The sequence below is a fragment of the Lathamus discolor genome, chromosome 12, assembly GCF_037157495.1.
Source record: "Lathamus discolor isolate bLatDis1 chromosome 12, bLatDis1.hap1, whole genome shotgun sequence".
Lineage (NCBI taxonomy): Eukaryota > Metazoa > Chordata > Aves > Psittaciformes > Psittacidae > Lathamus > Lathamus discolor.
In genome coordinates this window covers 12258097-12279118 of record NC_088895.1, presented here as the reverse complement: position 1 = coordinate 12279118, position 21022 = coordinate 12258097, and the positions used below count along the sequence as shown (strand labels likewise).

At 39.6% G+C, this 21022-nt stretch overlaps 1 long non-coding RNA gene across 5 annotated transcripts in view; it reads right to left on the bottom strand.

Annotated features, from left to right (window-relative positions):
* Positions 1 to 21022, bottom strand: part of LOC136020805 (uncharacterized) — a 63800-nt gene that overhangs the window by 40527 nt on the left and 2251 nt on the right. For 3 of the 5 annotated variants that reach the window (XR_010615494.1, XR_010615493.1, XR_010615496.1), the window contains exons 2-4: positions 9642 to 9757; positions 7818 to 7923; positions 1361 to 1451 (exon numbers count right to left, since the gene is read on the bottom strand). This is a non-coding gene — a long non-coding RNA (uncharacterized LOC136020805). Of the gene's footprint in view, positions 1 to 1360; positions 1452 to 7817; positions 7924 to 9641; positions 9758 to 12367; positions 12428 to 21022 lie in introns of those variants that run through there. The other 2 variants (XR_010615495.1, XR_010615497.1) reach the window with 2 other exon arrangements.

The following is a 21022-nucleotide window of genomic DNA, read 5'->3' as shown; positions in this document are numbered from 1 at the left end:
AAACAAAATCCCTCCAGTGAAATTGTAGCGAGAACTCCGATTTAACTGAAAGCATTACTTGATATACGCTAACCCACTCTGCACAATTCATCTTTAAAGGCACAGACAGTAAACCAACATTCTCAAAAGGCTGCTTTAAACACAAACTGCACATAGATGCATTCCACACTCACACCTCCTGCCACTAGAGCAGAGCTAGCAGCAATCCCAGCCAATCTGCCCAAAGCAGAGCCATCAGAAAACATCTTCTGCAGAAGGGATTTTCTTTTCCCGTAGGAATGCTGCTTCATAGCCATTACTGCACTAATGGTAACTAAAAATCAGTCCCCACAGCCAGGTTCCTCCAGTTGTAACCACCTTCATCAGCAAACTACTCGTACGACTGACCATGGGTTACAGGGTTAGGAGGACTAACCCCTCTGAAACCCCTTCTCCAGGCTTGTTTGCAGCCACACACTGGGGCCACACAAGTCCACCGGTGCAGTATCTGTAAAAGGCTGCCTGCAGGCTCATTTTTTAGACATAAATTATTATTGTAAGTGCTGTCAACAAGTTAGAAGGGTCTGCACTAAGATGAGTGGGCCGGTTAAAGTACAGGAACGAAGCTAGGTCATGATCAGAACACACTCCCACTTAGAGTGCCTGTGGAGCAACCCAGCTGTAAAGAAAACCCAGGCTGCTGGGGAGAAAAGCTATGGAAGACAGCAGCTTTGCCTCCAGAAGAATCCTATCCCAGATGACTTATAAAATTCTCTGCTAGTGTATTCATTGATGGATTACATCAGCATGCAGCAATACACATTATTAAATAGTTAGGGAAAACCAGTTTGTAGCCTGAGAGAAGTGGGACTGTCCTGCTCTTGTGGCACCATAATCCGAAACAGATTACAATGATTGTGAAAATGGTGTTTTCAGTTGTGCTGTCACAACTCTCTGTGGGGCTGCATGTTCAGGCTTACCACAGTCACTTGGTGAAAGATGATTATTAACTCACTCAGTTTATAGCCACATACAACTGTAAAAGCACAACCAAAGTGGTAGAGAGAAGCAGGCAAGGAGCAAGGGACACAGAGAACAAGGGGCAGGAGCTTCCTACACTGCCCTCCCTGCCAAGGAGAACGTTTTGCAGCCCTGCACCTATGTCTGCAGTTCCTGCTGTCCCTAATGTGAGTCAGTGATCAGCTCAAGACATCTGAACACAGAGCAGAAAAGTTACAACCGCTTTATTAAAAAGCTCATAAGCAGAGGTGGAATCTCCCCTTCATCAAAATGTTCCCCCCCGATGGGATGGTGAGTGATCACAGAGTTAAGTAACACAAAACAAGACAGAAGCACATTTTATCTTCTAAGGAATACTCACCAAGTGATCAGTGTGGGAAGGCAGGAAATTAATCCTTGCAACTTGTGATGAGCTCTGGCAGAGGTGTCTTGCTCCTTTCCTTTGTGTGTGTCTTAAGAAATGAAACACAAAGATGCAGAATGATCATCTGGGCTTTTGAATTTCCAGGGAATGCTTTTCCCTCCATAAACTCCCTGTCCTCTCCTCACAGAATGTACGCATGTGTAAAACTAGAACATAAAGTTCTGAAGGTGTCTGCCTACATGATGGTATAAATCAGCTTAAGTCACTTTCCTGATGTAATGTCTCGGACAGAGCCCTTCAGATTTCCTGAACAGGATTTTGGAAGGAGAAAGTAGACTGCCCTGATTACTGTATCCCATCATTTCCATCGCCTTGCTCATTGTAAGGTAGGACTTCATGGCTTTTATGGAGTGCTACATTAATACCCAGGCTGACAGTTCATATGAAGTAAAATACAACAACAGAGAGATTGTAAAAATGCTCGTGCAAGCAACTGTGGAAAACTCCAAAATACTGGAATCCATTCTGGGTTATTATGTAATTCAAGGACACGATATTTTTCAATCTCTTAAGCAATGAACATTCAAAATATGTAATAAGCCCTACATCATGATGTGTCTTGTTTGTGAGCAGTTTAAAGCATGAGTGCGTGAGTGATTATGCACTGTAACAGCCTGGTTTTTTGCCTTTGCAAAATGAAGAGTTAAATGTGGCAAAGGAAATGGTCCTAAGCAGTATTTTTATGAGTAAATGCCTTCACCCTGAGCTTTAATAAAAATACACATAACTAATAGGAATGTAATAATAACATACACAACTGCCAGCAATTCACGTGGTATCATTAAGTTATGCATCAAAATGTCATCTACAAACCTGAGCTTTAATAAAAATACACATAACTAATAGGAATGTAATAATAACATACACAACTGCCAGCAATTCACGTGGTATCATTAAGATATGCATCAAAATGTCATCTACAATCAAAATGACTGCTTATAGGAAATGTTTGACTCTCGTTCTGATTAATAGAATGGCAGTTATTAGGGGAATGATGCACACATGCTGTAACCCCCAAGAACTGAATGAACTAACCTCTTTTGAGTCAATCAAGTCCCACTAGCCAGGAGAAAAGAGTCTGACCCAAATAATCCATAATTAGATCATCAGCTGCTCACGCTATTGATCTCTTGAGATCTGGGGTGGCCTGAGCTACCCTCATGCTCCAGCTGCAACTCAGAGAACAGATTTCATTCTTGAAAGAAAAGAGGAGCTATTCAAAGACATGTGCGATAATGATGTTGGACATCCATCTTCTTGGAAGTATCTTAATTTGTTGTTGTTAATATATACCCAGAAATCAGATTATGACCTTGTCAAGCACAATAGCAATCATGTTGTTGCTTAGATCATCAGGGGTCTGCTTGCTGCCTTTTATTATACCTGGCTGGAAAATGCAGGTGTTGTTCAAACAGATTTAAGTTCTTAGTATCAGGTTCAATCTGCTAAAGTCACCACATAAAAGTTCAGCTGCAAAGACATCCTCTACATAAATCTGGTTTTCAGAAGCCAAAAACCTGGATCAATCCTGAAGTTCTAATCAGATGATTTTCCATATTATTCTCATGTATTGGGTATTTAATGTCTGTTGCCTTTCAAGAACATGATATTCTTGCAATAATTCAGACTGGTACACTCTGTTTCCAAAGCTACTTCTCCAGTGGTCTGTATATAAATGCAGTGGGTTACATATGGCTTTGCAATTTCATAATGGTATCTCTTGGAGTAAAAATAAGTATTTTAAATTTCAGCAGCCTATGATGTAATTAAATTAAAAATATAATGGGCAAAATTTAAAATTTTATTTAAATTTTCTTTAGAATATCTGATTCAGAGCCCAGCTCTGATGACTATTAAATCGGTTTGAAAAAGAAAACCTTATTGGATCAAGTATAAATACAACTAATTCCGTTCCAAACCCATCTATATTAAATCCTTTCACACACTAACATACTGAGGCCTGTAGAATCCTTCAGGAAGATCAGGAGGCCCTCATCCTAACTGCAGGGTTTTTTTTCCCTCATTTCTATGGCATATGTTGTATCAGAGATCACAGTTAAAAGAAATTTCATGCTCAAAATCGAAATCTTTTCTCACATTTAACTCAGCCAAAATTCCTGCAATGGCAGAATTAAATGTGGGGTTGTTCTCAAATGGTAAGGAAGCTGCAATATGGAACAATGACCTAACTACTAACCTGCTACTTTGAACATTCGTCATCAGTTTGAGGAGTCATCAGTAATTGTTCAGTAAGTCCATTGTGTCTGCCCAGAATTTCTTACTGTTTTTCTAGAGGGATTTGCATCTGTACTGATCTAGAAGAAATAATCAATCCTTTCTTGTAGAACGCAATTAGTATAGCAGGTGGGAGGTGATATTCACTTACAAATACATGTAAGCAGCATCCTAACCTCAGCTGAGACTCTTTTTCCCAGGACAGATAGAAAGGTGCAGTGCTACCTTAGGGCCAGATCAGGCACCACATCCAAAAATGAAGTTCCAGACTGGTCAGACTTGGACTGGAGAAAGAACAATGCCGGTGACTTCAGTGTCTTTGTCTTCTGCCAACAGTTTAATGTTCTTGCAGTAAAAATATCCCTGGAGGAAAAGATCTCACCATATGTAACTTTTTTTCCTGTTGAGTCATTTGGTTTGTTTATGTATCCTACATAAAGGTGTAGTTTTACAGAACGCTTCTGCATGCAGGAAGAACTCCCCTTTGAACAGATTCTCTACCTGTGCATGAGGGAAAGAAATAAATCTGGAGCTGGTGACATTTCAAGGGCAAGGACACAACTGTTCGGAGGAGAATTATCTGATTTGGTTCGTGTTTATTTTTACTTATATCTAGCAATCTGCTCTCCAACAGAAGACGCTTAGATGCAGAAGAGAAGACTGTCTCCTTCTTGGACTGATGCCCGATCTGAAGGAAAGGTGCCACTAAGGACAAGAGGTATTTCTTGAGCATGTATTATCTAATGTAGTAAGTGTCTACGGTTTGAAAAGAAATAGTATGTGTCATATATGCTAACTAATTACAGATAAATTCATTTCTTCCCATCACACTTCTTATTCACCAGCTACCATAGGCTAAATCTGCTTTCCTCTAAGGAGCACATATTCCAAAGTAAAATATTCCATATGTGGAATTTTAGCATTAATGATTCCCAATTAACTTGTGTAGAAAAGCTCAAGGGTACAGCTCTGTAATTGCATTTTACACATGCTTACTGCCAAGGTAGAGGGCTTCGCAATTTCACCAGAAATCTTTTCCTTTCAGAACTCTTTGGAGAAACTTTTCCAGTCCCAGTATGCTGTAATGAAGGTCTGAGAAACTCCAGGTTGCAAACTGAAGTAAAACAGATTGCAGCAGAATGAGTTAAGAAGCAGAAAAGACGTTACTTTTTGCCGCAACTGAATCACTAAGAAAAAATGCAAAAGGGAGAAATCAACTTCCATCTGCATAAGGCTCTACTCTTTCATTTAGGTTCTTTCTGTTGCAGTGATTTTGTCTTGTAAACTCTTTCATGTAAGACATTAAATAATGTTGAGTTACTGGTGTGCTAGCCATGGTATCCAGTAGTTACTGAATATAAACCTGAATGTTAACGTTCCCCAAGTCTTTGCCTCAGTAATATCTTTAAACATAATAGTATCTGCCTGTTGGCTTGTTTTCTCATAGGGAGGGTGACAGGCCATTTTGTGTTCTCTTATCTTCAATAGCAATGAAACAGGAGGAGCTCCACAATGCGAAACCAAATCTATTGCTATTAATACAACATCCCAGCCCCAGAGAAGAGATGTGTTTATTTACCAAAGCTAGAGATGCCTCTCCCTGACCTTTCCAAAGCTTGTGTGCTTTAGCTGGGAATAGATTCCTCAGAACTGGGTGCTGTATTTAAAAGTATACAGTAAAAACCATACACACACCACCCGCCCCAAATAGTCAGAAGAAGTGTAACTAGGACACAGTCCATATTCAGTCCTGATTGCTTTGCTAGTGCACAGAGATCAGTCAGCTTCCCAAAGCCCACTCGCCTTCCATCCTGCCACTTAGTGACACATTTAGATGACTATACCCATACACGGGCCCACTTTCTGTCTGAGGCCTAACATCTCTCTGCAGCCTAAGAAAACTGTCAGATAGATTTCCTTCTTTGCATAATCAAGAAGTGCTTCAGACTGTGAGGGATTTGGTTGAAAAAACAACCAGAAAAGAAACACCAAACAAAAAAACAGATTGTCTTTTCTGGAATTGACCCTACTTTAAAAATCAAACTTTAACTGTTTTTTTCACAGTTTGTTGTATTTAGTGACCTGTCTGTAGAACTTCAAATGATGTCTGCAAGAGTTAAAGCTTGCATTAGCACTAAGGATTCAAACTGGTTTAACCTCATAGACTCACAATCCATTCTATTAAGCTGATACATCTCTAGTGTAGAAAGAGCCTCAAGGCTGCTTTGGTGCTGCTTGGACAATCCTAAGTTTCAGTTCCCCAACTGTCTGCTTGTCAGAAGTAGCTGTCCTGCAACACAGCTGGCAAAAATGAGTGTGGGCTGGCTCCTCACCCATCTAGTTCTGAGCCTGGCATATTAATTCAAATCACCACTGATTTTGGTACCTGCTCCATCGTTGTTTGATAATTTAGTCTAAACAGACTATTAATGAGTTACAGAAGCAGACCTGGGAGCAGGAACTAGAAACCAGGGAAGGAACTGGCCCTACATGTCTTGATTCCAAAGCAATAATCACTAAACAATATATAAAAGGAAAACAATAGTTACGCCAATCCCTCCTCCTCCAACAGAGTAAAAAGAGAAGGCAGTACACAGTCCTAGGAAAGGCCAGCTTACCTGAGAGCTCTTAGGTAAGCTCTGAGCATGCTTGCTTAACTGAACCCTCCAGTGATCGAGACTATAGCTGACATCTCAGTCTGGGTTTAAGGCCTGCAGTTGGTTCCCTGCTCCTGATGCAGCTGTGTCATGGATAACTTCCCAGTCCCTGTACGCATACAGTGAGGGAGGATAGAGAGATGGAAACCAGCATCAAGATGTAAGGAGGCAGCATGACTTCATGCTTTGGCAAAGTACCAGATTTGGGCCAGCTTAAGTTGTATTATGTCAAAGTCTTGTTTTAATTCAATTGATTGTTTTCTAGTCTTTAGATACAGGGTGCTGTGGTTTGACAATGTCAGTCACCTGTAGAATTAGAAACAAAAGCCCAGAGTCCACAACAACTATCTCTAATCATTGGACAATACTGTCTATAAATAAAGTCTTCTAAATATTATTCTCCACCAACAGCAGCTTGGAAGGCCAAAAAGCTGTCTTTCATTACTCTAGAAACTACTTCACACTTTGGAAGGAACTGGTTTAGCAGTGATGCATCCCCTCATGCTCTGACCAACTTCACACTTCATTTTTTATCCAAATCAAAGTAACAGGCTTTGGGGACCTTGTCTGTATTCCTTCCTACTCAAGTCTGTTCCCATCTGCCTGATCCCCTCGGTGACTTTATAATACTTCTTTTGTGTCACCAGAACTACCACTGCCTCCCAGTCAAACTTCCCACATTGGTCTCTAAAATTGCACTCCCTGCTTTTACATGTTCAGTTTCTGTATCTGCAAGTGCATGAATAAGGGCTTGTTTGTATGTTCCGAATTTACTATGACCATTTTTACAATTGCAGAACTCTGTACACACAGCAAAGCTCTGGCCCCATGGAAAACTGCCAGAAAGCATCTGAGCCTGGTAATTAGGGGAAAGTTCTGTGAGGAACCTGTGGAAAGAGGTCCCTCACCCCACCTGACTCACAGCTGGGGTTTCTCCCTGGCAGCTGAACCCGGTGATGTGAGAGGTTAGTTGAGAGTGGGAGCAGATTCCTGTGGGGCTTCACCAGCCAAATTCCTATCTAGCGAAAGGTTGCTACAGCAACTCTGAGCCTCCCGAGATACAGAAATTACTGTAATGGCTGCTGAAATGCCTCCCTGCTGCTCGGAGACAGGATAAGGAAAATCCTTCCCTTTGATACAGAATGGCTACCCACTGCCACACTTGATATCAGCTCTACAGAAGCACCAGGTTTCCTGAGCATGCTCAGGAACTGATACCTACCATTCCCTCCTAAGCAAGATGCAGCTCATCTGCATGTAATGCAAACATAGAAATAATAAACCTAAGCACTACATAAGGACTACAGTTCCAACACTTTTTTCCCATGGAGACAGTAAGAGAAAAACAAATCATATGACAAAAGTTAATACACTACTGAGTGGGATGAACAGAATATAGAAACCCATACAAAGCCAAAATATGTATTTTCCAGACTGGAGATTGTGGTTTTCAGAACCACATAGATACAAGAAAACATAAACAAAGCAAAACAGGACAAAACCTCTCATAGCTTCTCAGTGACTGTCCAGTAGTTTTCTGGCTGCCTCCAGCCTGTGCATGTTTTCCTCTGGCACTTGGCCCGCTCACAGGTCGTTCAGTCCACTGCACTATGTAATAAATAGCAGACAGAGATGATGCTTTAGGCAGAATGGGAACACTTGTGACCTAACCAGGTCCTGAATCTAGAATGGGGTGGACTGAGGATACTCAGGGCATAGAAACAGCAGATATCAGTGTACACCATTAGTGGAAGAACTTACTCAAAATTGCTCCCAATTCTTTCTTTTGCACTTCTCACCAACCCAGTTTGCTCTAGAAGCCAAAGACGAAACCAGCAAATCAGTTATCTGAACTAATACCTGTGCTCACCTAAAATAACCGGATGACTTTTCAAATCAATTCTTTAAAAAAGAAGTCACATTTGTGCAGCTGCTCAGTTGAAACCTGACCATTGCATTTTGGCCACAACAGAAAGGACCAAATTCCTCCGGGTATAAATCCAGTAAAATTGGTCCAGTTACCTCCTGGCTGGATTTGGATGCCTAGAACATCCTTTGGGATTGTTCAATTCAAATTATGGCACTAATCCAACCTCCTGCAGTTGCCAAATGCTGTAATGCTTGGTGTCAGCATGCAGCATTTTAGAAGTTTTGACACAAGCTTGTCTCTTGTTAACATAGTATTTCACTGGCTTCTTACCTTTGGCCAGGCCTGTGAGATTTTGGATTAACTGAAAAGCTTGAGAACATACTATGCTTTCAGTAGGTCAAATCAGAGAAAAACAATTCTTTTTAGTTCCCTCAGTTTAGTGTCTAATGTGAAGACGACTCTCAGAGATCAAGAAAAGCATATAATGTTTAAAAGAAAACATTTGTTAAGTAAGGATTTCCTGGATTTTTCTGCTTTCTTATTTGTATTATGTCCTGGATCTTGTGAAATCACTGTTTAATTTCCAGTATTATTTATGGAAGCCAGCCTGTCACTGTTTCCAGCTCCTACAGAGAGCTTTCAGTTTTCAGTTTCAGTACCAGGTGCATAGTCCCAGCTTAAACGAACCAAAAAGAAAGTAACATACAACAAGTACTTAACCCTCTCAGCCCCTGTCTGAATCTTCACAGGTAGGATCTTTTTCTACCTCCAGGCTACCTCATTAGGTTCCTTGAGTCCTGGAAGCTCCTCTTCTGTGACAATTTAGAACTTGGGAGTGCACAGCTTTTTCAGTGCAGCAGAGGTCAACATGCTCAAATGCTTTGGAGCATTTCTGTTGTGCCCAGAGAGAGATTTGAAATATCACCCTCTCAGTTATCAATACAAAAGACTAAATGCCTAGGCATGGAAATAGATTTTAGGAAATGAACAATTTTTATGAGGCTTTGCAGGCTGCCACTATTGATCAAAACTCTTCAATCCACAATAGACAAAGAATAATGATTTAGTACACTGGATTCGTGCTGTCATTGTGACTGCTCTGCCTTACAACCATGGTGAAAAAATCAGCTTAAAGTGTAACACCCTTCAGCATATGGGTCCTGGATTTGCATGTTGCATCACTATGTGCTACCATTCACAGCTGCATGAACTAATGCCAAAGAGTTTTAAAACGTTAGCAAATCAGAAATCAACATTTTACATTCATTTTGCATGAGTAGAAATGACTGTGCATATGGTACAAGGCAGTACAGAATAAGGTCGATGAAGTTTACGTGACTGCTGTCTAAGGAAGGTTGTTAATGGTTGCACAGGATGGAGCATTCATGAATAGAAAAGGATGAGAGAGAGCAACAATAAGTAACTTATTTAAAACTCTGTTCAGGTGCTCCCTTACCTTACAGCCTTCTCATCTGACACCTCTAGCTTTATGTCACATGACAGAAGACACATGGCATCACTGCTCTGGCTTCAGTATCACACCAGCATCAGTTATAGCTGCTCTGGATCCTCCTAGGGTGACAGATAAAGGTTACAGTTGGATAAGGACCCATCTGGGTGTCAGTAGGATGGAGTATCATATTTTTCAAATGATTTTTTGAAAACCCAGGGAAATACATCCTTAAAGTCTTTATTTAGAAGAGAAAGTATTAGCACTGCAAAACCAAGCACACACTGAAATTAGAAACTTTCAGAAGTTAGAAAAAGAAGACAGGAATCATGTAATTAAAGATTAGGGCATATACATGGAAAGGCAACCTTTATTCTGGCATTTTCTAACTTTGGTGTACTTGCAAATTATTCATATTTTGGCAAGGATTTTGTATATGTAAAATGTATGTATTATATATAGAACTGAATTAATCTCTGATATATTTTTGCCTCATAAATACTTTGCTGTTTCCATGCTAGAATCTACAGCACTAACATATTCAGATGCCAGTTGCTGGATTCATTCTGTTCTTGATAATCCAAGGGCTGAGCCTGGCCGTGCTCAGCCTCTCCAAATTTCAGTCTTATCTAGCATTTTTCCTAAGCCACCCAGATAAAATATCTCAATGTCCTGAGGTGAAGTGATTCTCTTGTCCAGGGGCTCTGGATTGCTAGGGTTTTTTTCCTTCATCTGCCACACCATTCTGAGCTCAGGCATTCAGGCTGATGAACAATGCAATGCTGCACAACAAGCTCTAAATAAAAAAGTAACTTTAAAAACACAGCTTTAGTAAGAGCGTGGCCCATCTATTTCAGTGTGCAACAAGCCACATAAAGACCCACACAGTGAATCTGAAAGTAATCTTCATGTAGAATTAGAAATGGAAGACAGACTGGAGAAGGAGACCCACTCATTTATCTTCTTGCAAATCATGTACAAATGTGACATATTCATTTGCACTTGAACAAGATTATTTCATTCTCCAGATGAAAGCAAAAAAGAAGTTTCCTACAAATTTTTTCCCCATCAATTTTTGAAAAAAATGTTTGAGCTAATAAATTATAAAAGGAAAAGGAACATATTTAACTTTTATTGCATTCAAATTTTGAATTATACACATGGCTCGTTTTCAGTCATGTCTTCTTTCTGTAATAGAAATGTTCTGCAGAGAGAAACTGCTACTTGTTGCTCTGTTGCTGTTTGTTATCTCAAAGTCCTCTCAGGGAAAGTGAGTTTCTCTGTATTATGCAAACACTTCAGTCCATTTCATTCAATGAAAACTGAGGCACACAGAGACAGCCATTGAGGTCTCTGATAAATCTGAGAGCAGAGCACGGAGCTTTCAGTCTCTCATCTGCACAGCCAAGCCTCAGCCTTCTCCCTTCTGTCCTCCATATGTGCACTTCCAGCAGACTAAAAAAGCAGGCAGTGCACTAAGCATCCTCTGACATGCTTAGAGAACTAGTGTGTCCACAGAGCACAGCAAACAGATATTGAAGATGCCAAGAACACTAGACATGTTAGGATCAGGAAATCCTGATTGCTTCCATTGAGAGGCTAATGAAAGATAATTGTGTACATTTGCCGTCGGTAACTCAAATATCACTTCCTTATCCACAATATGGATTACTTAATCTGCAAAGGTCAATGAGTTACTCTTTAGTTCCTTCCAAATGCCTGTGCAATGAACTTTGCCTTTTTTAATACAGATTTCTCAGCAAAGAACTGGTGGGACGGGTTTGAGGCTTAGAATGCCTCTCAACCTAAAAAACCCCTTTCATCTCAGTATATTTCTAACACTGCCCATATAGCTTTAGAACTGTCAGAGTCTTCCCTGTGGCATTTATTCACAAGTTGCACAGAAGCTAGCAGAAGCTGAGCACATGAGGAGTTAAATTACCAATTTTTCTTTTAATCCTCTTGCAATATAAATGATTATGGAAGCTGAAACACAAAGAGATTTAGGAAAACTGAGATATGCCATCATCTGAAGTGTGACCATGGTTAAGAGCAGTTTGGATGAGCAACTCGGCATTGTCAGGCACATCACTTTAAAAAAGAGAACCTAAGGTGGAGATACTGCAGCTCAACAGCTTATCAAAACTGCATAAGTGCACAGAGAATGGTATGAATGCACACAATCCTAATCCTGTACGCTAAACTACACAGCTGCTGACTCCCCTTCTCACCCATGTGGTGCTCCATTGAAACCATGTTTGTATGGATACTCAACACAGCCTATAGGTTTGGGGACCGTATTCTGAACCAGGGTGGATAGTTTGAATAGCACGAGACATCTCCACGCAGAACCAGGACAGCAGGGTTTAACTTAGCAGGTAGTGGAATGCACAAGCACAGCACAGAGACAAGACTGGGGAATTAGGCCAGTGGCAAGTAGCAGCTGAAAGCTGATTGAATACAACAGATTGGGCTTTCATACTGGCCAGATAAGCAGCAGCTATTTAAATGGAGAACTAACAGTTTTGCTCTTAATTATTTCTAAACCTTTCAGCTAATGCAAACTAAGGATGACATAGTTTGGCCTCAATTAATTATTTGCTATTTCTGTATGAATCCAGTTAAGAGAAAGCTGAATGGTTTGCTGGGAATTTCTGCCTATTGAAAATTGTTCTTGTAAGTGCTTGGCTCCTTTCTCCAAACAGCTGTCATGTAAGTAACTGAATATATACCTCCCCAAAATGTTCACTTTCTCCATCGCAAGTGGAATGTCCTTCTGGATTGACACTGCCCTGCAAGACAACAAATGGTCATCCTTCTGGCCCAGTGGCAGGTGGAAGGCCATGAAACCCCAGAGCTAAAATTGGAAACTTTATGCCTTCGGAAAAGGGAGATCCCTATCTCACCAGTTAAGTATCATTTACTTTTCGGTCTGGGAGGTTCTGAGATTGAAGCATTTCTATGTATAGCACAGCTTTTGCTAGAATTTTCTGAAAGGATATTACAGGTTTTTTCTCAGATACTTACACAGTCAAGGGAAAGCTCAAAGAATAAACAATTATTAATAAAAATGTCAAACCTCTCCCAGACATCTCTGAAATGAAAGAGTGACCTTCCAAAATACGTTTCAGCAGACTGCTTTAGTGCAGCTACTTCCAAAAGTGAGCACTTGAGCTTTGGTTTTGTATCCGCATTTCTATGCACCCTCCTTGATAATCTCTCCATGTAAAGTGCTTAGGATCTCTCATCAATACTAATCCAATATGGATCCAGGGTAGACACACAATCGCACTTGTGACAAATGGGACAGAATGTCCTGTATGACATTTATTCTGGCTGTGATAGGGCAGACACATAAAGATTATAGCAGTATAAAGTAAAAAAGGTTCATGTAGACAACATATGATCTAGCGTAAAGACTGCTGAATGGCACAAAGCCAACTCATCAAAAAGTCTGATACACATTTTTACTGTCACGGTGAATTTATAGCCTGAGATTTTTATATTCCCTTCATAAAAAAAAATCCCACCCTTCAATGTCTGCTTTTTATTTCATCATACTCAGGAAAGGAAGAACGTCCTCTCACCACACTGAAGTGAGAACGAATGTAACTGAGCCTCTTTCCTAATTAGAGTAATTGAATTGATTCTTCTTTGAGCCAAAACAGCAAAAAAAGGAAACTACTGGTACTGCTTCAGTTTACCATGGCCTTCAGGCCTCTTTTTTTGGGTGATTCAGAAGGAACTATTCTATGATTCTATGATTCTATGAATTAAAACATAAAGAAACAGCAACAAACAACAATTGAGAAACGTCAGCCAGAATAAACAAAAGGATTAACTGGAAAATCATAGTTTCAGGTGATGACCTCAGCTTTTTAAGCAAAACTTGTAAAAGTATAGGTGATAAGGGATAATCAAAAAGCTGGACACAGCATTTGGTAACAGTTGAGATGAGTTTCATATAAGCCTAGCCACAGGGTAGGACTTTATCTTTCCCATTAGCCAAGATGTCTGTGCAGAAAGAAGAAACATAGAAGCAATAGAAGTTGATAATGGCTAGAGCACACCATTTTTAGCACTAAATGGCTAGAAAATTCCCAATTTCAGTATTCTGAGACCTTAACAGATGTCACACCTAAACTTGTCTCAGCATACAAGGATATTCAATGCTCCAAGTTTTCCTAGGGATGATGAGCACCCACAGGCTTTGACAGAATACCTGCCAGATTACCAGGGCTCAGTGAGTGTGAACGCTGTGAAAAAAGTGGTACTTGCCTTTAAAGGTCAGTCTAAGCAGTGGAGATCTTCCAGCCTTGCAGAGCAGCATGGAATTCTGCACAGCAAATATGAATTAGCAAATGCACTTACCCCTTCCTACAGTTGTCATAAACAGGTGCTACATGAATACAGGCCAGAAACAATTCATGTCTTTACATTCTCAATGAGATTTTCATTTGTCTTTCTTCTTGGTCTTTTCTGTGACATTTGAAATGTGAAAACTCTTGTATGTGCAGGGTAATCAAGTTCACATTTGGGAATGGTACATGAACACAACATACTGCCCCGAGGCTCAGGCCTGAAGGAATTTCAACTGTGCAGAGATGGAATATGTGAAGACAGAAATACGAGGAACACAGCGACATTGCTAACTGTGAGCATAGATGGGTATTACTGGATTGATAAAAATAGCATGGAGAGGTAGAGGTGCCTGTAAAATGATATGATTTGGAACAATAGTGCTTCATGCTCATAAAGAGCTGTGTAAAGAGCTATACAAGCATCATTCTAGTTCAGTGCTGCCATAAACTCCCCCTATGAAGGCAGCATCAACCAGTACAGCTGAGCCAACGTGGGGCAACAACAATGTTGGCTGGATTCTTTCAGTGACTGCTGCAGAACTTCTGGCTGCCACACCTAAATTATTCCTGAAGTACTTGGTGCTTCTCCTCCACCTCCTCCAGGGGTGATGGAAGATACAACCTGGCCCTAATTTTGCAGGTAGTCTCAACAAGTCCAGTAAACAGTCCAAAGCATTCCTGGCACAGTGGAGCAGACATGAGCAAGAACTGGCCTTTAACAATTGCTATCCAAAAGAGACAGAGTATGTTTTCCAGTTATGAATTCTGGATTAAAAGGTACGAACTCCAGATATACAGTTTGTACTGTACCTTCCATTTCAGCTACAGATGCAAAACAGATTCCAGAACCTGCAGTGAGAACAATGTAGGACAATGTCTGCTAATGCTTTTGCTTTCTGTTTGCAGACACTGGAAAAGAAAATCTCTTTGCTCCACAATGGAGCAAGTTTTAACCCAAGCTTCATTTCACTACTCTACTGAAGGCAGCACTACACAAATGGATCCAAAAAGCACAACTGGGGGCAGTATGTTTTTCACATTTTCTGTGCTGTAAACAAGAAAATCAGATTATTTAATTTTCCACTTTATTTAATCATCCTCTCAGGCCTCAGATTTCTCTGGACTGCATATCACTATATTGTCTTTGAATGCTGTTGCTAAATGCCATTATTATTATTGTATATATAGGGCAAAGAGAGACAAAATGCTTATCCACGGTCATACAGGCCAGGGACAGAGTTAGAACTGTGGGGTTTTTTAATTCTAATCCACTGTAACAGAAATTTCAGAATCTTCATCTACTGTGCACTAGGATTTAACACATTATTTTGCCCAGTTCAATGTATTATGTCTCCAGATGGCTTTTTCTTAGAGCTATACAGCTGGAGTACAAAAGTGTTCTGGAAAGTCCCAACTGAATTTCAAATGAATATCAGAAATAGACAAGGATACACATGATACATGCAGAATGTGTATCTAGGGAAATCACAGAAGATCTAGTTTTCACTAGTTAGTTATACATAAATTATTTAGGCAATCTTAGTAAGCCTGTTGATTTGCTGGAGGCAAAGGTATCTATTTTAGATGTGCTTAGGGTCAGGATTAACTCATGAAACTTGGCTTGCATTGCCCATGAAACAGCTAGAATCATTTCAGCAACCTCATTCAAAAATTAGGTACTCTCCTTTTTTATCACTTATAATTCTTTCTAACAAAGAGGACAAGATTTTAGAAAACCATGTGATAAATGTCTTACAAAACTACACTAGAAACTATTTAGGGTGACTGGAGAAGAAACAGGACTGGGAGCCAGGAGACTATTTCTATTTCTAGTTCTACCATAGACTGTGTGACTATGACTTTGAACCTCAGCTCCCATTTTTGTGAAGGGGGATGATAATTCTTACTGTTCTGTCAGGGATATTGTATCATAGAATTTTCATTAAGGGTTATGAAATACTTGAGATCCTTGATTGGAAGAAGTTGCAAATGCAAATTAATAATCAAGTAACAGTAATCACAGCATCAGCATTATTATTATTATTGTTGTTGTTATTGTTATTATTGATGTTTGTTAATGTTCTTAATATCATATTAGAAGCTCAACAGCATTGTTATAAAAAGCCCAACCTGAACATAGCAGGAAGATCACTCTAGCTCACTTCTAGGAACAAGAATGCTGCCAGCATCATTTCAACATGGGAGTGGAAAAGAATTCTTTAAGTTCTCCATCTGAGCAATTGTAGGTGGCAAAAATTAATAATGCTTTGTGCCACAGAAGCAGAAGCAGCTTTCAGAGCTTAACAGTATTTTTAAGATAAGACTCAGGAGAGGTTTTCTTTTTCTAACAGAACTGGGGGGAAGGAATAATAAAACCAAACCACCCAGGATTTCATCTTTTAGAAAGCTAGAGCCTTGAAATAGAACAAGTATTGTAGGTCAGGATAATTTGAGTTCACGTGCAACACCACTGACATATAAGAAACATGACCAGAGAAAACCAGATCTCTTCTATTGGAAGCCTTGAGCTCTGATAGATTAATTGTAAGAATTCTGTTCTATGAGTGACCCAACACTACCCCAAGTAATCTGGGAGGTTAAAACCCCATCAAAAAGCTGTAATTTGTGTGAAATACCTGTATAGATCGTATCGAATTGTAGAAATGTGGTGAGGAAGCGGAAACGTGGAAAATTAATATAGCATTTATTCCAGTAAAGAAAATGTGTTCAGATTTGGTTCAAGTCACATTAATTAGGAATGGAGGCAATCCAGCAGTTTCTCTTTTCCTCCTGAGCAGCCCATGTTAGAAAGCAGGTGTAAAGACCTTAAGAAAGGTAGGGGAAGGTGACAGCCACAGTGTAATCGTACCCATTAATCTTACCGCAGAAATATTGCCCTTTAAAGAACAAAACCCATGGGGATTGTGGGTGTAAACAAAACAGAGCATTTGGTTTCAATCCTTCATTTTGTCTTATTGCATGAGAGAGGAAAAAAAATCAACATAAAAGGACCACATAACCAATACAAGAGCTTGTTCGATGGTATACAGTAATTTTATGAATACCTGAAAACTGAAGTGTATTACTTCACTGTTACTAACATCTGTCTGTGAGTTTGGAGGAAATCCTCCACAAAAAGCACCGAAAGTAACTTCAGCTGATATTGTATCACAGAATGTCACAAGGCTTATAAAAGTAGTAGTCATGTGCCATTAGTCCCAAACAATGGCAGAAAATGAAGTAATCTCCATGACTAAGAAAAGCTTTTCAGTCTTACATTATTGCTACTCTCCTACATAGAGTGCACCTGGATGTCTTCCTTTCAATCTTGAGAAATCAGAGTGTGACTTTCCCAGTGTGGTTCAGTAAATATATGGAATGACAGACACCCGTTGCATGGTGGAACTGCTTATGGTACATATCTATTGTTTATACCATCTTGATTACAGCCTCTGATAGAGTCAAGAGATGAAAAAAAGGAAACAAAAAATGTTTAAAACAAGTAATTCAGATGGTTCACTTTAACCAGAGTCTTATTATAAAGCCTGAGTAAATAGGTGAAAAGATAAGAAACTGACATTACTGGGCTACCTTCTAGTTGTCATTGCTGCTCCCAGACAAATACAAATATCAATACCTACAGACTAAAGCAAACATCTGACAAGTGTAGCTGTTTGTGTGCTTTTCTTGAACATCTTTTCCTTCATCCATCTTATCACAGCCAGGATCATGCAAAGCACTGTGGATAAGTACAATCCACTGTTTTGCTTTCAGTGTACAAGACTTTGATTACATCTCTATAAATATTTGTGAAGCAGGAAAGGAATTCGAATTTACAGTGCCCCTAGAGAGGGGTACAATGGTACTATTAATCTACAATAATTATTGCCCTACCTTGTACTTGGTAGTTTCTAGGACTTGTCATTAGCCTGCTAAGTACCAGGCTATCTCACCTCGACCTGACTAATACACAATATGTTGAAGAGAGTAAATCAAGGTAAACTCTATATGCCATGTTTGCATTTCTGTTTCTAACATACTCAAGAATCACAGAAAGAAAGTGTCAACTCAAGCTTTAACACTGTAAGAAATGAGGCTGTGCTGTGTGTTTATGTGTCCAAATTGGTACTGTTCTCCTGACTGATAGCTTCAAAACTGAAACAACTTCTTTGCTCAGGAAGTGGTGGCCCATGTCCTAGGGCAAAGTAATTCAACTTTCACTGCACTATTAAGCTCTACTGCTAAGTACTGTTCAGTTATGATCACAGCTATAACATCCCAGTTAGCGGTCAACTTGTTACAGGTGTAAAATGTAGGGCAATTTTATAACACCTTACAAAGCACAAATTGCCATTTTATAAATATTGTGTTTGACCACACAGCCCCTATAAACTTGGTAGCATCCCCAGCACATTCCACAGAGAGCAAAACTGAGAACCAGAAGCACACAAGGGATATTTACACAGGAAAAATGGCAGCTAGCTGCCAAATTAATCAGAATTAGACCTTAATTAGATGGGAAATTCAGGTCAGGATGAGATAAGAATTCAAATCTCATGGGCACCGACCAGTGTTTTATTTTTGAAGTTGGTTGTGCATTTTTAAGATAGCAGTCAAGCTGATTTCCCTTTAAGAGAAATGACTGGGCCATCAAATAAAGATAAATTGTTTTTCAGATATGCATGATGGATCTTGGTTCTGATAGAATGTTGCTCTATCCCATACTTCTAGATCTCCTATTGACGTCAGCATGGGATAGACAGAAAGATTTTTCCAAACAGGGAAATGCAGATTATTGTGGCAAACACTCTACTGGGGTCTTTGGTAACAAACCAAGTGACTATCAATAGGATGGAGAAACAAAGGAAGAAATCTACCAATCCAAACTGTGATCTCTTATAGTCACTGTCACTGAGATGAGAATCTGTCTCACTGTCTCTTTTACACTCCCAAGGCAGCAAGCAGCTGCTGTGTGCAGGAACAGTGATCCAATTCTAGAAATCTCCCAGCAACAACACTTACCCTTTGTATGCACAGTCTCCTGGTCTCAATCGAAGTCAAATTCTACCTGCTGCTGATATGGTAACATACACTGCCTTGGAATAAAAATTATTCAGAATAAGATCAGATTATCTTAATTATCAAAATTCAAACTAATATTTTATCACTGATTTTTCTACAGGCTTTGTGTAACTTTTTCAACTCAGTATTTTTTGCATTTTGCTGTTTAAGCTATAAGCTTCTTACAGGGATAGAGGGGGGGAAAAAACCCTCTTGACATAATACCATGAAATCAAAGAGCAAGCTGACTGGAAAAAACAGTTACTATATTTAAACTGTATTATACTATGATAGAATTGCAGTTTTAAAACCTTTCCACTTTGATACAGCACATTTGCAGTATTTCAATATGTCTTAGTAGATTTCAAGTGGCTGAAACATTTTAATAACCGTAATTTAAGAGGAATAAAATAGTACTGTAGGAGGAAGAAACAATTCCTCTATTTGTCACTCACGAAAACTTGGGATTTGATAGCAGCTGGGGTAGTAAGAGTGGTGAGTTTGGTGGGCTCAACCTAAGCCCCATTAGGCAATTAGCCAGTCTGTAAAAATCATGACATAATTTGGCACAATGAAGCAGAACAGTATAACTGTCTATGTGCACTGAAAGAGATGCAGGCCTGAAATAGGAAGGTTATTGCAGGTTCAGGCGTACTGGCTCCACAAACTGGCATTTTGTGTACTGCCCTTCGGTGCTACATTTAGCTCCAGTAAAAACTATTACTCTTATCTGCAAATTAAGCTACAAACAGTACGTTTTTGTGTACAGCAAGAGACAATTTGTATTACAACCAGTAACTCTACTGTGAATCTGCTTTGCAGCAACAGGGATGACTTAATGTTATTGCAATTTGAAGGAAAGCATCCTGCAGTCCTCTCTCAGGCCAAATTCCCATTTACTTCAATTAGTAAGCATTACAGGAACTGTTTTAATGCTGCTGCCTGATGTGTTGGCTGCTTCTTCTAATATATTACAGTGAAAAAAAGATAATAGGCCAAATGTATGAATGGTGTACTTCCATTATGTGAATGGAATTTTATCAAGTCCAAAGCTGGCCCATTGTGTCATGTTTCTTTCCAAGGTACCACTCTAAGGGGTTCCACTCTGAAAACAAACTGCAACTTCACAGCAAAATAAATTGGTTTCCTTCTTCCTTATAGATGGAGAATGTAAAACTACCTGCACCTGCTGGAGGTATTAGTCCCCTGGAAGCTTTCATGGTCTTGCATTGCCTAAGGCAGAGCTGAGGTGCCATCATTCTGATTTGGGAATACTTTACCACCTTCTTTAAGAGATAAGACAATTTTAATTCTGTGATACCAAGTGATGCCAAAATTAGCAGGTACTACTTTTGCTGCGGTATGTACATGACTGTTCAGTCTGCACTACACTGTCCAGACCAAGTATCCTATCTGCAAATGTGATTCAAACACGCATCTGTCAGATCTTTAATCATTTTGAGGATATCACCTGCAAAGAAATCCTCACACTGGTCAGCTACCTGTAGTCTTGCACATATGTGGCAAGCCAGGGAAGCTGTTGTGAAGGAAATACAGTTTATTCTGCTCTGGAAAGACCTGTAGAATAGTCCTTAATTCAGTCATTCTTCTCTCAAAATTCACTGAGCCATAACAGAACACAGGACAGAAATAAACACAGGCAGAGCGTTATGTTCAAAAGATGGGAAAAAAGGGGAAAACCCAAGTCCTCTATTCTTAATGCACAAGAGAGCAAACAGTGGAAGTGAAGTTGTCAAGCTGTAGGTGAACTAGTGAATCCTAGAGAATGCCAACAGTTCCCCAGGATTTGCCAGAATGCAAACTCTATTCACTTTCCCAGCAGCATTTCCACCTGTTAACAAGTTAGACTGAAAGGACACCATATCTCCTTTATTACACACTCTGCCAAGCTCTAATTGCACATGCCATGGTTCTGGTATGCTTAAAATAATTTTCCATAAGCTT